The following is a 14,754-nucleotide window of genomic DNA, read 5'->3' as shown; positions in this document are numbered from 1 at the left end:
TAGCCACCTTTAAGCATGTGCCAGTTGCTTTACGTATAATGGTATGTTTGCAGGTAGGCAACGACACTATTTGCAGCATTTGTTTGTAAGGTGTTTCTTAAAGTACATGAATGTAGAAGAGAATGTGACAGACACTGGGGTAATCTATATACTTTAAGTAAAATTGGTAAGTTTAAGGGCCAGATTCTTGCAACCAGAGCAGTTGTTGGGTCTAACTAACAAAACACCAGACGCCTCCAGAGTCTTATCTCCACTACAGCTGCTGTCTCTAAAACCAGATCAAGACAATCGGTGGGGATACTTGTGTCAAGTTCCCTAGTATAGATATGGCCTTGCACCAATAAAACAGAATTTGGTCTGTTAACTTTACACCATTCTTCTAAAGCTAATTGCCTTCCTCTCGGCTGTTTCATGATGGAACAGACTTGTGGGAGTTATACAGAAGCAGAGTTTATAAAGGGTGATGGGACGTAAGTCAGTTTTGTTTGTTCCACTAGTAGTCTCTGTGCACCTACCAAACTTTGTTCTCTTGGAAAGTAAATTAATTATTAAGAAATCATTGCAGAGGTAAGAAATTCCCAGTGATTCGTGATGCCAGAGGATGTGCATTGCATATATACACCCATAAAGTAAACGTACTGAGGTTATTACTTGGCACATGAAATAACGTTCCTGTGCACCAAGCATTGCATTTCCAGTTACTTGTTAATTGTTGAGGGCTGTTTAAAAAAAACAAAAAAAACAAAAGCTTTCCACCACAGCGCGGGAGGGAAGGGGGACCCAACCACTTTCTTAGTCTGGGACTGCACCCATTAAAGTCGAAGGGTAGAAGATCTGTCTGAAAATGTATTGTGACATTGTCTTGGAGTTCACTGTATTATATCTTGCAGTGTCCTTATCTTGTAAAGACAGTGGTTTGGCCAGTGAAGGAGCATTTGGTAGCCAGATCCTAGTGGATGATTTTGGCAAACTTAGTAAAATGTTTGTGGTGTTTTGTTTTGTGAATATTTTATATCTGAATGCAGTAAATAGACTTTTACCAGACTTTGCTAGCAGGATCGTTCTTGGCCCCCCTTGTTTACTATAACCGATTTCAACAGGGAAATACCATGTGTACCTGAAGTTCTACTGGTGGAGATGAGACCTGAAGTTTCATGTCACTCAGATCTTAAGTTTTTTTCAATTGTTGAATCTTCCCTACTAAACACTTAGCATCTTTAATAGGGTTCAATCTTGCAGTTCCTGTGAACAAGACAGAGTTCCTATTGGTTTCAGTGACTGTTCCTTAGATAAGGACTGCTGGGTCAGCTCTGTAGTTGGGACATCACTATCTTTTAACTCACCATCACGAACGCTTTCCAGGTCATCAAATGAGTGTCACACGAGCATCTTCTGTCTTCAAAGAGTTTACATGGACTTGTTTTTCTTTATGTACCTCAAATATACACACCATATGGAGAATACTTCACACTAAGGGTATGTCTACACTACCCACCGGATCGGTGGGCAGCGATCGATCCATTGGGGGTCGATTTATCGTGTCTAGTTTAGACACGATAAATCGACCCCTGAGTGCTCTCCCGTCAACTCCTGTACTCCTCCGTCGAGAGGCGCAGGCGGAGTCGACAGGGGAGCGGCCGCAGTCGACTCACCACAGTGAAGACACCACGGTAAGTAGATCTAAGTACGTTGACTTCAGCTATGTTAGATCAACCCCACGTGTAGACCAAGCCCCTAGTGTAGACCAGGCCTAAGAGTAACACACCTAACTGCTTTTGAGACACACCTAACTAGTCAAATTCTGCCCTCGCTTTGTTCCCAGTTAGTTCTTCCAGGATACAGAGTTTAGTCCACTAGCCCATATTCATCCCTACCCTAACTCTACAGAAGACTCTGGGCCTAGTTCCCTGCATACTGGTGTAAATCCACTGAAGTCACCCCCAGTAGAGCCAGGCTGATGATGAATGTGGCCCAATATCTTTACTGCTTCTAAACAGGCAGTCTCTGCTTCAGGTATTTAGGAAGTAAAGGGTGACTGACCATTGCATGTGCTGTAATTGTGTAAATTTAGCAACAGGAGCCGTGCAAATATCTAATGAGGCTCCATTCCAGTTTCTCACTCCTCTCGCAGATAGTTATTTTCTCTCGTCCATATTTTGCAGAAGCAGACTTGCTTGAAACATAGAACAGACTCTTCAATCTCCGTGAATTGTGCATGACTGTTTTTCCGCATCTCTGGGCCTTTATGCACAGCTCAGGGGCTTGGATTACTTATGTAACATTGGTCTGGTGATTTGGAGCCAGTTCTTAAGCGCAGATTTTCAAATGCGGGTGCCCAAAGTTAGGTTTCGAAATCCCTATTTAGGCACCCTAAGTGGCCTGATTTTCCAAGTGCGGATCACCCAGCAGCCCCTGTGCCAATGGGAGGCAGTGTGGGCTCAGGATTTTTGAAAAATCAGGTCACTTGTTTGGGGGCCTAATTTTTGACACTCCTTGAGCAGGTTAATAAATGGCAAGTGATTTAAGAACTTCCTGTTCTGTTAACCATTTCACTCAAGCAATCTGGAATTTGGCCAGTAAGTGCTAATATAAGGCCTGGTTCTACAGTCATGATGCAACAACTCCCATTGAAGTCAACATCAGTGGTAGTTATGTTCCAGTAAGCCTGCATCCAGGAGCACACCATTCTAGTTTGCTTAACACTTGGATCTCTCAATTCCAGGTACTAAAGGATTTAATCACCCCAGAATTCACTGTTTTACAGGACTATTGGACTCTAAAATGTCACGGTGCCCCCTACAGGTCTTACCATTGTCTGATTTGTACTCTCTCTTACTGCATTGCTAGATCGTATTGTTGTAAATATGACGGGAGAGAGAATTTGGCTCTATTGCTCTGTCCTTGCATCTTGTGCACTACGAGTAGAAACGAGCTTGTCTAATACAAAGAATCTTGCATAAAATTAGATTGGGGATTGCCTTCATCCCACTGGTTTGAACAGTCGTGGGTGACTCCTAGCACAAGTACTTATTTTGCTATGTGGGATAACTACTTGATAGTTCTTATTCCTGATTGAACTTTGTCAAGGGTGTTCTGTTTGGCTTAAACTTCATTGCCAAAAGTAAACCTGGAAACTCTCCATATCCAGGTTTCAGAGTAGCAGCCGTGTTAGTCTGTATCCGCAAAAAGAACAGGAGTACTTGTGGCACCTTAGAGACTAACAAATTTATTAGAGCATAAGCTTTCGTGGGCTACAGCCCGCTTCTTCGGATGCATATCCAGGAGTTCCTTCAGTGTTTTGCAATTCAGTATTGTCTCTTGCGTATTCGGCCAGGTCCTCGAAAAGCCCAGCCATCCTTTTCATGGGCACAATTTCCATCCACCGTGCATTGCATCCTTCTTTTGAAGAATACCTCTGCCTAATTGTGGTGGCACTTGAGGTGCTTAGAAGTGCAAGTACTTTATTTCATGCCCAGAATCCTCTCTGCAACAGAAAATTCAGTCTGCAAATGCTTTCTGAAAATGTAGTCTTAACTATTGCACTAGGCGCTTGAGATTGCATCATAGCCTCGGTGTTGAATTTCCTTGCTTTTGGCAGTTAAGTCTAGTCCTTGTTTATGTAAGTTATTTTGTTAATGTTACATAAAAGAAAATCTTAACTGACTTCATGGCCGTTGGACTGACCTGGAGTATAATAGAACCTCAGAGTTACGAACTCACCAGTCAGCCACATAATTCATTGGGAACTGGAAGTACACAGTCAGGCAGCAGCAGAGAGAGATTTTTTAAAAAAATCTAATACAGTACTGTGTTAAATGTAAACTACTAAAAAAATAAAAGGGAAAGCAGCATTTTTCGTTTGCATAGTAAAGTTTCAAATCTGTATTCAGTCCAATGTTCAGTTGTAAACTTTTTTGAAAGAAACACCATAATATTTTGTTCAGAGTTACGAACAACCTCCATTCCTGACGTGTTTGTAACTCTGAGGTTCTACTGTAGATGGTCGCAGAATAGATTTTATCATGGTTTCTTCTGACTTGACCCAATGTCAGTGGAAAAGCTATGGTCCATATCTTGCATCAGATGAGGATCTCTTTCATTGACCGCTTCTCTGCATGTGGCCGTGCTATTGCATTATTTAGTTTTAAATCTCTAATGTCATGTGCAGTATAGCAGGGACTTTAAAAGAGTCATCCTTTCTGAATTTTCTTTTCTAAATGGATAATTGCAAAGTGTATCTGTGTCTGGCCAGGGTATGGCACAATCAAGATTTCAGTTTAAAAAAAAAAAAAACACAACCCTGATTTTCCCATTGGCAGGAAAACAAAATAGCCATGAAAATAATTCATCTACTCTATCAACACCTTTACAAATCTAATTCTTAAAAAGCTTCAGGGTTGACTATTTATCCCAAGATTCACTGTGCTAATTAAACTGACCATTTATAAGTCTCTGCAGTAGGGTCTTCGAGTGGAATATTTACTTGCTGCACTCGTCCATCCAGCAGTACTGCGGATTAACTTTATTTTTATGAAATCCTTAACTACCCAGCATTACTAGTATTTAGTTTTAGGTTCTGTAGTGCATGGAAAGAAAACAGTCTGCAAGTCTTGACCAAGGTGGTGTTGACCAAACTACAGCATGCACCAATTAAAACACAGCAATCACGACATTTTGTGTGGTGGCTTAATAGTAGAATGACTTGGTCATTCATATTTCTGGTATCCTCCAAGGAGCATTCCCTTGGTTTTTGATAATGCGTTCTTGTGGCTGAATTACTAATGCCAGAAGGAACCATTCCATCTAGTCTGACTTGCATATCACAGGCCATTAAACTTCAGAGTTACCCCTGTATTGAGCCCAAGAACTTGTTTTGGCTAAAGCCTATCTTCTATAAAGGCATCTAGTCTTGATTTGAAGACATCAACAGATGGAGAATCTACCATTTTCCCTGATAGTTTGTTCAATAGTTAATCACCCTTATAGTTAAAGTCTTCTCTGTTTAGTGATGCCCCAGGGCCTGAACCTGCATACTCTGACAGCATAGCATTTTGGCCAAAAAGTAGAAAATCTCTGTCCGCTAGTTTGGTTTGTGTGCAGGACAATTGTATAACCTCACGTACTTGGCAAAAAAGGCATTTCTGCAGATTTGTGACATCTCTAAAAATAGCTGTTTTTAAATCTTGCACTTCAATTGAAATGGATCATTCTATGCCGAAGCTTAGTTGCTTAAGATTTCTAAGAAGTCAGGATTGATAAGCAATTCAGTACATGAAGTAAGACGGTGGATGTTCACAGCCCACAAAATTGAGGAACAGCATTGAAAATTTTTCTTTAATACCTGAGAATCACTTTTACTTATTTAGTTATCCAATTGCATGGAGATCTCCATCCTAATGTGTGAATGCCTCGCCATTTTTCCAGCTTTATGCTGGCCATAATCTTTTAACTATTGATTTTCATGCTTACGCTAGACCTATCATTTAAATAATATATTTGAGAGGTGCATCACATGAGCATTGACCTTGCTGTCGGAAGTTTGATGGGCTGGCAGTGGCCATTTCAGCACTGATGGGGAAGACTTTAATCAGTGTTTGGACAGCATTGAATGGAGGACTGTGTAGTTATTTGTATGAGAGTAGTCTCTGGATGCCTGAAGAGCTTACAATTCTGCATCTTTGATTGTATTTCTGATTGAACACAACCCTTTCTAAAGCAGGTTTACTCCAATATATACCAGTGGCCAGTGACTCTTGCCTCTCCCTGAGCCCCTAAGCACAGCAAGCTGTGGAAGCCAAAGACAATAGCTAGCTATCGGCGTCAGCTACTGTGGGTCAATACCAGATGTTTAATTGTAAAGGTTGAAGTAGAAATGGCTCTAACAACTGTTGTGGCTGATGCATATTGGGAAATCTGAGATTCCAGCAGCCCCTTCTTGCTTCCGTGTCTCAGTGCAAAATCATCTGCAAGGCTCTGAGTGTGTGAAGTTCCTGCTATTTCATGGCAGTTCTGAATAGGGTCACTCCTAGCTCTGATATCCTGGCCCCATTCCAGGTCGGGAGCTTACATTCTGCCTGTACAAATGGCCTCTGAAATGTAGTTGGAAGCAGTCCACTTCCCACCCAGAACAGTGGTGGGGCTTTGCTGCGCGCTACTGAACGTTTCCCTGTTAATAGTGGGCGGAGCAATCGTGTATATTGTTTCATTTGCCAAGGCCCTGGGCTTCGAGATGAGTCATTCTAACACAGGACGACTCTTATTATTCATAAGAGCTGTTTGAAGGAAAGGGGGATGGATATCTTATTGTAGCAACCACAACTGTAAATGGGTAACATTTCTTTTTTTTTAAAGAGCGTGTTTTAGATGAGGGTAGCAGAGACCCAACCCTCACCATCTAATATCACAAGACACCTGTTAGTGGGCATCAAGCTGTTAAAAAGAGTACCAGCAACCTCTAGTACAATGTCTGTAGTTAACAAGCTACAGTTCTGTGCCCTTTTTGCTAGTGAACTTGAAGATTGTTTTCCTCTCTCTACTTCTCCCAATAAGTCCCTGTTGTTTTTCTAATAGTATTTTGACTACCGTTGTATTTAGTTTGGCGTTTATTGCTTTCCCCTAAGAAGTGTTTTGTCTAAACATTTTGTTACAGGAAAAGTAACAGCAGTTTTATTGAATCTTTGTTTTATTCCTTATATTGCCAGGCCAATAAAAACTGGTAATGAATTTTTGGCAACATGTACACTTTTTGTTATGATTTTTATTTTCCATTATACTTCGCCATACTGTAGTATATAAATAACAGAGGTAGTGCCCTTCAGCCTCACCAGCTTACTAAACTGAGCCGTGTCAGTTGATAGAAAACCCCTAAACTCCCGCAAGATGCACCCAGGAGTCAAACAATTGCATATCCAATTATTCTGCAGCCACTACTTTTACCATAACTTGTAAAGACAGAAGTACATTTCTGAGCTAAGCACATAAGAAGGCCCATTGGCCTGACCAAATATGGCCAATCTAATCCAGTATCCTGTCTCTTGATAGTAGCCAGTGCCAGATGCTTCAGAGGGAATGAACCGAGCAGGGCAATTTATCGCATGATCCATTGTCTGTTGTCCAGTCCCAACTTCTGGCAGTCAGAGTCACAGACAGAGCACGGGGTTGCATCCCTGACCATCTTCGCTAATAGCCATTGGTGGACCTATCCTCCAGGGACTTATCTAATTCTTTTTTTGAACCCAGTTTTAATTTTGGCCTTCACAATGGCGTGAGTTCTACAGGGTGACTGTGCGTTGTGGAAAGAAGTACTTCCGTATATTTGTTTTAAACCTTCTGCATGTTAATTTCATTAGGTGATCCCTGGTTCTTACATTGTGGGAAGAGGTAAACACCACTTTTTCTCCAGGCCATTCATGACTTTATGCCCCTCTGCTATATCCCTCTAAGCTGACCAGTCCCAGTCATCATACTCTCCTCGTATAGAAGCTGTTCCATTTCCCCGAGTCACTTTTGTTGCCCTTCTCTGTACTTCTTCCAATTCTAATACATCTTTTTTGAGCTGGGGTGACCAGAACTGCACTTCATAGTCAACATTTCATTCTTTATTCGTATTGAATGGCCTCTGGCATGAATGGAGAACATCAGGAGCTGAATGGGACATCTAGGTTGATACTGGCTAAGTTCACCAGCTGGATATTTCTGGCATAACAATCTGTGCCAACGGCAAGGTTAGTGTTGGCGCACAGGTGGTCATAATTAAAGCTTTCATGCTAGAACCTTAGAGGGGAGATGCGCAAAGACAAAGTTAGGTGCCCAACTCCCATTGACTTTCAGTGGTACTTGGTCACAAAACTCTCCTCTGTAGCTTTGAAAGTCTCACTACTAGATATTTGGGGAACGTGACACTTGGTGTATTTGCTTTGATCTCACTGTAGACTCAAAAAGCCAACAGTGAATCACCTTAGACTTGTGACAGCTCATCTAATAGAAATTGTTCCTGTGGTTGATTACCCTCACTGTTAGGAGGGCTGTATTTCTAATTTGAATTTATCTAGCTCCAGCTTCCAGACACTGGATTTTGTTATGTGTTTGTCTGCTAGATTCGGGAGCCCTCTACTATCGGAAATCTTCTTTCCAAGTAGGTATTATTAGCCAGGATGGGTAAGGAATGGTGTCCCTAGCCTCTGTTTGTCAGAAGGTGGAGGTGGATGGCAGGAAAGAGTTCACTTGATCATTACCTGGTTAGGTTCACTCCCTCTGGGGCACCTGGCAGTGGCCACTGGCGGTAGACAGGACACTGGGCTAGATGGACCTTTGGTCTGACCCAGAATGGCCATTCTTATGTATTTATAGGATGCTGGAAAATATAGGAAGGGAAAAAATTGGGAGGAGTCCTGAGCTCTTCATGTCTGAGCTTTCCCATGCCTGAAGGTTTTACTGTCCCAGCTCTACGTAATTTCCATGATCACCCTGCAGGCCCGCTTCCAACAGCACGGGTGCATTGTTCTCTGAAACTTGATTTTTGTCCAGTCTGATCAAAGTGCTCAAAAATGGGAACTTCCACTTTAAATAGTATTGGGGGATGGGACAATGAAGAGGTTTTAAGAAAAGTGAGGAAAATCTGAATTGTTTGAGAGAGGGAGATTTGGGGGGGGAGGGGAAAGGGGGAAGTTTTTTTGTTTGGCCTAGAAGTTTCAAAGGTAGTTTAGCAGGTTTTATATTTTGCAAGTTATGTATTGCCAAATTAGGGGCTACAGAGCATAGTTTATCCTCTGACAAATCTTTAAGTTTCTCTATAGGTCTAATCAACACATGCAGTCTAAATAGTTGGACTAACTTTGGAAACTCTTCCCAAGGTCTGGCAGACTTTGTGTTTAGATATGCATGAGAAGCAGTACAGCTACTAGACATCTGAAATGCGGTGTAGCGTGGTGTTTGGGTACACAACTCTGATACCGGAGTCGGTCTTCAAGTCCCTTGCAAAACCAAAGTTTGGAATTTGGTCCTGCAGCCCTGGATAACTTTAAAGAATATGTGCACTAGCTGCCCGAGGAGGGTCTATGTATCTGAACAGTATTTAATCTGAATACAAGAGCACGGAGGCTGAACACAGGAAAAAATGAAGATAAAGCTTCCAATGGCACACAGGGGCAAAGCTGTTGGGATGATGAGCTGGGGGCTGAATGGCTCTTTGCTGTGTAGATAGAGGGGGAGAGATGGTGTCAATGGCAAAGAGACTAATTTAGTCATAGACTCAAATCCCCAAACTCAGATTGTGTCTTGAATCCCCGCATGGTAAGGATTGTCTAATTTCAGCACACTGGGGAGTGGGGCCTTCAGGAAGTACCAGAATTAGAAATATTTAGTATTAATACTGAATTGGACAAGAGGAAGGCCTGAGGCTTGAGGAAACTGACAGTAGGCCAACCCTCTACCCACCTCAACAGCTGTCCCAGCTCCCAAATCCTCTCCCCTAGTTCCCATAGATCACTCTTGTGCTGCCACATCATAGACTATCAGGGTTGGAAGGGACCTCAGGAGGTCATCTAGTCCAAGCCCCTGCTCAAAGCAGGACCAATCCCCAACTCTGTCAAGCCTGACCTTAAAAACCTCTAAGGAAGGAGATTTCACCACCTCCCTAGGTAATCCATTCCAGTGCTTCACCACCCTCCTAGTGAAAAAGTTTTTCCTAATATCCAACCTCGACCTCCCCCACTTGCAACTTGAGACCATTACTCCTTGTTCTGTCATCTGGTACCACCGAGAACAGTCTAGATCCATCCTCTTTGGGACCCCCTTTCAGGTAGTTGAAAGCAGCTATCAAATCCTTGACACGGTCTTCCGTTTCCAAGCAGAATAGATCTCTCGATGGCTTAGATCCTTATAGTTTAGCATCAGATGATGAAACCTTGCAGATTTATGCCAGGAGAGTGCTTGCAGGTCCCAGCCTTTACTTTGGTGCTTGAAACAAAAAACCCTGGAACCAATAGTGCCCTGCTGTTATTTCTTACTGACCCTTTCTCACTGCCACGGTCCACACCACTTACCTCTTCCATGTGGATGTCTTATACAGGAGGGCCTGCCTGTCTGCCCAGAGAAAAGAAAAGAATCTTCAATTCTCTTGGGCTAGAAAATCACTCCTGCCTTTTACTAAGAAGAGGATCTTCAGTGATCTGGGTGTTTTCCTCCCTATTCCACAGCCCATTCTTCTTGGAATCAGACTTTTTCCTGTGGTGACTCACCACTAAAAATATCCTTTTCCCCATGTAAAATCCAGGATCTTTTCCCTGCTGTTATAATCTCAGGGTAGGATCCATCAGCCCCTCAACTCTCAAAGTTTCATACAAAACTTACCGCCCCTGCTGCTTGTTCCAGTATTTTCAGCTGCCTGCTTTACTGCAAGGAAGATCTACTCAGGCATGTTCCATGTGAGCAGACACCCTCGTGCAAAGGCAGGCCATTCAAACGTATGTTAATCCATTTTAACTCCCTTAACTGGTGCTTTGGGCTCAAAACTTACCTTTGGTCAGGACTAAGTGAAAGTCAGTCTGGGGGCCTTTTCTGAAACCATGTAGACATTATCATGCTCATCACACACCTAGCCACCATAGATGATTTTTGCTAATGAGTCTGAGAATAGGAGTAAAAAGCTAGTTGCAAATGTTGACTGAATGACACTCAGACCTTGCCCAGCATTATACCTTGCTCTACCCCCACTATTAATCTCACTTCCTTGAACACAAATTTGCTCCCAACTGAAACGATTCTATCAGTGCCTTTGATCTCTAGCAGCTCTGGTTACAGTTGTCTTGGTTATATAAAAGAAAAAGGCAGGTAATCCAGTGCACTTGATTCCAGGGTTATCAGTGAAACTTGCTTTGTTTCAAGCATTTACATTCTTAGTATGTAAAATAGAAATGAAAATAAATTACACAGTATTCCTATGGGATTCGTAAGTCAATGCTGAAGTATAGGAGACTGAATAAAGACTTGCGAAAGCAGAATGGATATATTGTACAGACTGCCACCTGCTGGGCAATTTCTGATAAAAAACCACACAGGTGTAAGAACTTTCTAGTCCTGCACTTTTACAAAACCTACATCTAGGCCTGCAAGTCATTAGAAACAACAAATCCTGCACATATACATCATTGTAAAAAGCCACTGGATTACAAAGACCATCTCCAGCTAGTCTCACTAATAACATAATGGTTGCAAAACAAAAGTATTTGTGCTGATGTTGGCAGAAATGCTAATCGACTCATTAATCATCACTGAAACACCAGCCATAATTGGGCTGAATACATGTTGATGCAAGAGGCTTTGGAGAACAGCTCTCTCATCTTACACATGAGAATTTTTTTTTAAAGAAACATTTGCATAAGCCTAATATTGAGACATAAATAACTGCTAAAAAGATAAAGGAGAATTTCCATTCTGTAGAAAGTTTTATACGTAGTTAAGAAATCAAGAAAAACCAGAAGTTAAAGTGATTTAAGACTTGCGTAAGCAAGATTTTTTTTTCCTTCAAAAGGTTGGTACATATGCCCTAGTCGGTCGTGAACTGAAATAAGTATAAATGTACCTTCAGTCATTTCCATTGGAAGGGACTCATTGGTTATTTTTAAAGCACTGCAGGTGGACGTGGCATTGTACTAGAGCGTCTCTAAAACCAAGGAAACCAGGAAAAAATTCAAAGTTTTCCATTTCAAGAGTTTCAAAATGGATCCATTTCCCTTTTTATTTTTTTAACTGAGGTGGTTTTCAAGCTTGTTTGCCAAAAGCCCACTTTTCAGATGAAAATGCTGTGTCCAATAAATATAAAATTGATAACCATTTTTGGGGGAAAAAATTGAAAACCAGGAAACTTCAATTTTTTTTTAATTTACCAATAGTTTCCCTGGGGGAGAGGGGAGGCTATTTTTCAACAGCAAAAATAAATAAAAGCTGAAGACTAGGACCAGCTCTACATTTTACCAACGAGATAGCAAGTCACAGTGAAAATCACAGCAAAGGGTGACAGCTGGTTGGGGAAGGGACTTAAGGTATGCCTGCCTCCATTGATTGATTGAAAGAGCTAAGCCCCTGCGGTGTGGGCGCGTTCTCCAGAGGCGTGTTTTGCTTTAGGTAAGTTTCTGCACAGCCTGAGGGAGCAGAGGCCAGCAGGCGGGTGGGAGTGGTGAGCCGGAGGTCAGCGGGAAGGGGAGACTAGACGGAATTGAGCGTTGAAGAGGGATTTAAAAGCGCAGGCCAGCGACTGCGTAGGCCCCTGGAGCAGGGAAGGCGGCAGAGTTGACTAGGGGCATAGGAGACCAGCTCGACGCGTCAGGGAAGCAGGAGAAGCGGAGGTTTGAGAGCGAGGTCTTACCCAAACCGCCATCGTTCTAGAGCAACCCGAGCGCTGCAGATTCTCACCGGCACAGTAAGTTGCTTTTCTCCTACTGTTTTAGTCAGGTTTGGCCTCCATTTGCCTCAGCACTTCACCCCTTCATCCTCTGCCCAGCAGTACAGAGGGGCACCCTCAACTTTTGGGCCACCTCCCCACCCCCCCCATGGGGCCTGCCCATCCCCCCATTTCTCGCTTTCTGCTCCTGCAAAGACAGACAGGCTCCCCCTTCAGTGGCCCAGGCCTCGAGCAAAGGCTCCCCCCACCGCCACCCCATCCACCATGGGGCCTGGGGGTTTTGGTAGACATTCACCACCCCCGCTTACCTGCCCCAGACCAGTCGCCGCGGTGAGGGAGGGGGCTAGACCCCAAGCAGGCCCGGCTCTAACATTTTTTCTGCCCCAGGCAAAAAAGAAGAGCGCCACCACGCCGTAACATCTCACGAGTACCACGCCACCGACCTTCCCCACCCCCAGCGCTGCCGAAACCCCCGCCCCCCCCGCTTGCCACTCCGTGGCCAGCCAACCCCCTTCCCCCCCCCCCCCCCCCGAGCACCGGGTCGCCCCAAACCCCCGGAGCGCCGGACTGTTCAAAGCCCCTAGTGCCGGGCCGCCGAAACCTCCGCCTGAGCACCCCACCGGGCGCCCCAAAAAAAAAAAAACCCCACGAGCGCCGCCCCGCGAGCAAAAACACCGCGAGCGCCCCCCGCCACCCCAACCGTGGCCGCCCCTTGTAAGGTGCCGCCCCAAGCACATGCTTGGTTGGCTGGTGCCTAGAGCCGGCCCTGACCCCAAGCACAGGAGAGGCAACCCTGCTAGCCTCCATGTCCCAAACAATCACTTACCAGGCTGGGTTGGAGGGTTAGCACAGGCCCACGTGAGCCTGTCAGGCAGCTGAGAAACGCAGGTCAGCTGAAGATGGAGGAGCAGGTCCCTTTCCTTTCCCAGGGTGTGTGGCCAGAGCAAGCTGCAAGTGACCTTGCAGGAGAGCCGTGGGGCTTTTGATAACAGTGCCAGCTTCTTCTCTGAGGGAGGGAGCATGATGGAGGGGGGGGCCCCCAGGCATGTATTAATGGTGTGGTGGCCTTGGTCTTCCGGCTCCACAATAGCCTCTCTCACAAGCTTCAAAATCCAACCTGAACGCAGCTCTGCGCTGGAGGGGAAAAACTGAGGCAACTACCACCTCTCGGCCCCCAGAATCATAGAGATTCAAATTAAACAGAGCACCTCAAGGGCCTGCATCAACACCAAGCCAGGGGTAACCCTAGGCAGAAGGTAACAAAATGCAATTGGCCTGGCCCTAAAGGTCAAGAGTGGACAAGTTCTGCAGCCAGAGTGTTTGCTTCAATCTCTGCTGGCAGTAGTGTCAGCACCACTGGCCTGGCTAACATGGGTTGGCTCTAGCCCTAGGTAAACCAGCAAATAGCAGGTCAGCCCAGACTTATTACACATTCAGCTGTCCTAAACACTTGCCTTAGTCTTTCTGGTTTGAGCCCCTCCTGGGGGTTGCAGAATCTGGAGCACCTTGGAATGTTATTTGCATACTCCACAGCACATCCTTCCTTCATGAAATGGCTGCCTAACGCTATGTAGCTTCCAAAGCCCCTCTGAGTCCACCTGCACCTTTTCTTTTAATTAACTCCATTGGTGCAGCCTCTCCTTAACCACATGCTTATTTAAGCATTCAGAATAAACGACTCCAAGGAGCAATCAACTGGTAGACCCAGCTGCCAAATGGTAAGTCAGTGTGCTTGGGAAAGACTCAGGTTCTCTCTCAATGCCTTATAAGGGCCTAATTTGGCAAGTGGCCTCAAGTCCACTTCTATTAGGTGGACACAGTTTTGCAGGCACTTTATCATCTGCTCATCCAGTTAACAGGGATAATCAACTACTTAGACAAGTCACGTGCATAAAGTTAGCAACAGGTGTAAGATATTAACTGTCTCCTCAGTGGCTCTCCAGAGGGCAGGTTCATTGGATTGAAATATAATTCTGATAGTCCTTGAATCCCTTCGTTTTGGTGTACAACACGGGGAATTGGGTGCTTAACTGCCTTGTGTGCTGTTAAAAATCCTCCAGCCTCATCTTTTTAGTAGGGTTCCAGAGGCTGTACAGTTTTGGGGAGAAAGTCTTAAGTTCTTATTAAACTTCCCTGGTTAGGCTGCGTGAGTTAGCAAACCCTCAGCTCCCTGCCGCTGCATGCCCCGAGGTAGTTCTTGAAAGCTTATTCCATGTCTGTCTCCTGCAGCATGACATTTGATAGCATACCTGGATTTTGCTCCTCTAAACCTGACTCATTCTAAATTTTGAAAGAACTAGTTACTCGCGCCAAACATCTTGTTACTACAAATGAAAACTCAAAGGAGACTTTGC

The sequence above is a fragment of the Trachemys scripta genome, chromosome 10, assembly GCF_013100865.1.
Source record: "Trachemys scripta elegans isolate TJP31775 chromosome 10, CAS_Tse_1.0, whole genome shotgun sequence".
Taxonomy (NCBI): Eukaryota; Metazoa; Chordata; order Testudines; family Emydidae; genus Trachemys; species Trachemys scripta.
This window is presented reverse-complemented; position numbering follows the sequence as displayed.